The sequence below is a fragment of the Chanodichthys erythropterus genome, chromosome 8 (assembly GCF_024489055.1).
Source record: "Chanodichthys erythropterus isolate Z2021 chromosome 8, ASM2448905v1, whole genome shotgun sequence".
NCBI classification, from domain to species: Eukaryota; Metazoa; Chordata; class Actinopteri; order Cypriniformes; family Xenocyprididae; genus Chanodichthys; species Chanodichthys erythropterus.
The window spans coordinates 27,349,017-27,351,863 of NC_090228.1; positions in this window are offsets into that span (position 1 = coordinate 27,349,017).

Genomic DNA, 2,847 nt, shown 5'->3' on the forward strand with positions numbered 1-2,847 from the left:
TAAGTAGTATTTCTTTGTATTTCAGTTGTGGTACCTGTGAACTTTAAAATGTAATAACTCGGTGTGCACGTTCACAGATGCTGCTGGAATGCCCCATGTGTCACTGCACTGTGACTCATCTGAGGCATCACCTGAGGTCTGCGCACGGCGTCTTGAACCTGCAGGAGCGTCAGATCTTGCTGAAGTTGGCCAGAGGCAGGGTGAAGCTGAGGGACCTGAGCTGTCCCCTGTGTTCCAAAGAGTTTATCTACATAGAGAAACACCTAATGAGGGCACATCCAGATCTGACAGTGAGTATGGCTGCCCCCAATTGATGAGCTGGTTCCTCTAACATACCATTAATGGTTAGTGTCATGACTAACTGTCCTGATTTCTCTAGGCTTCAGAGTTCGCTGTACACATCAGGGACCTCCTGTGGAAGGTCACAGAGGACGAGCTGAGGAGTCTGAGGGCGACAAACCCTCAGATTCCTATGGCCAGCACTTTCGACGTGACCTCCAGCTTGGTGGTGGACGCAGGAGGAGAGACGGCTTCGGCTCCGCAGCCTGAAGGGGACTTTTTCAAGCACTTGGTAAGGCGATCGATGCGTTCTTAATTTGTACTTGAGACTGCATATTAAATCATTTGAAACTAAAACAAACTATGTTTATTACAGAGGAGATCCGAGACCTTCCAGAAGCGTCTGCCCAGGACACGGAAGACCTGCAAACGGACGCATGGGACAGGGCTTTTGTGATGCAAGGTAGGTGTCAATGGCTCGACACATTAGCGATTAGTCTCTATGGAATTAGCTAAATGGAATGTTAACAGATAATGCTTTGATTTTACAGAGACAGAACCTGTCCAGGGCCAGCATTCAGACCTTGTAACGCTGAATCTGCAGGATCTCCTGGAACTGGACCTTGAGTGACCTGGAGCTGAGAGAGCATCAACAACAACAACAACAACAGCAGCAACAAAAAAAAGCACCTTTTTTAAAAAAAAATTTTTATTTTGTAGCGTGCGGTTTATACCAAAAAAGAGTTTTAAAACATTTGTATATGTCTGTATATTTGTATTTATAAAGGATTATTTGTATGTGAGTTAATGTAAGATGTGTGCAATGCCATAAAAAATAAAAATAAATTTTTAAATACACAAGTTTCGTCTCTTTCGATGGGGTACAATTGCAAATTGCTGTCAGATGAACAAAAAAATCCCCAAACAGCCTAAACGGTCTGTGTAGAATAGGCGTAAACTGGGAGGTTTTCGGGTAAGGGAAGTCGATGATAAGCCGCCTGTGTACAAAAATATGCACAATTTCAATAATTTTTCAAATTCAAAAATCCCATAAAATGAAACTCAAAGTCACAGCTGCATCCCCAAACAGCCTAAACAGTCTGTGTAGAAAAGGCGTAAACTGGGAGGTTTTCGGGTAAGGGAAGTCAATAATAAGCCGCCTGTGTACAAAAACATGCACAATTTCAATAAATTTTCATGTCAAAAATCCCATAAAATGAAACTCAAAGTCACTGCAGAATCCCCAAACAGCCTAAACGGTCTGTGTAGAATAGGCGTAAACTGGGAGGTTTTCGGGTAAGGGAAGTCAATAAGCTGCCTGTGTACAAAAATATGCACAATTTCAAAAAAATTCAAAAAATCCCATAATATGAAACTCAAAGTCACAGCTGCATCCCCAAACAGCCTAAACGGTCTGTGTAGAATAGGTTTAAACTGGGAGGTTTTCGGGTAAGGGAAGTCGATGATAAGCCGCCTGTGTACAAAAATATGCACAATTTCAATAATTTTTCAAATTCAAAAATCCCATAAAATGAAACTCAAAGTCACAGCTGCATCCCCAAACAGCCTAAACAGTCTGTGTAGAAAAGGCGTAAACTGGGAGGTTTTCGGGTAAGGGAAGTCAATAATAAGCCGCCTGTGTACAAAAACATGCACAATTTCAATAAATTTTCATGTCAAAAATCCCATAAAATGAAACTCAAAGTCACTGCAGAATCCCCAAACAGCCTAAACGGTCTGTGTAGAATAGGCGTAAACTGGGAGGTTTTCGGGTAAGGGAAGTCAATAAGCTGCCTGTGTACAAAAATATGCACAATTTCAAAAAAATTCAAAAAATCCCATAATATGAAACTCAAAGTCACAGCTGCATCCCCAAACAGCCTAAACGGTCTGTGTAGAATAGGTTTAAACTGGGAGGTTTTCGGGTAAGGGAAGTCGATGATAAGCCGCCTGTGTACAAAAATATGCACAATTTCAATAATTTTTCAAATTCAAAAATCCCATAAAATGAAACTCAAAGTCAGAGCTGCATCCCCAAACAGCCTAAACGGTCTGTGTAGAAAAGGCGTAAACTGGGAGGTTTTCGGGTAAGGGAAGTCAATAAGCCGCCTGTGTACAAAAATATGCACAATTTCAAAAAAAAATTAAAAAAATCCCATAAAATGAAACTCAAAGTCACAGCTGCATCCCTAAACAGCCTAAACGGTCTGTGTAGAATAGGTTTAAACTGGGAGGTTTTCGGGTAAGGGAAGTCGATGATAAGCCGCCTGTGTACAAAAATATGCACAATTTCAATAATTTTTCAAATTCAAAAATCCCATAAAATGAAACTCAAAGTCACAGCTGCATCCCCAAACAGCCTAAACGGTCTGTGTAGAATAGGTGTAAACTGGGAGGTAAGGGAAGAGGCCTCCCACCTGCAGTCTATCTGACGGTGACCCAGTAAGCCACCTGTGTACACCAACTTGAGTACAGGCCATCCACTTGACCTGTCCCTAAACCTAACCGTCTCAGCCCCCCTGCCCCTAACCCTAACCGTCTCTCTCGGCCCCCCTGCCCCTAACCCTA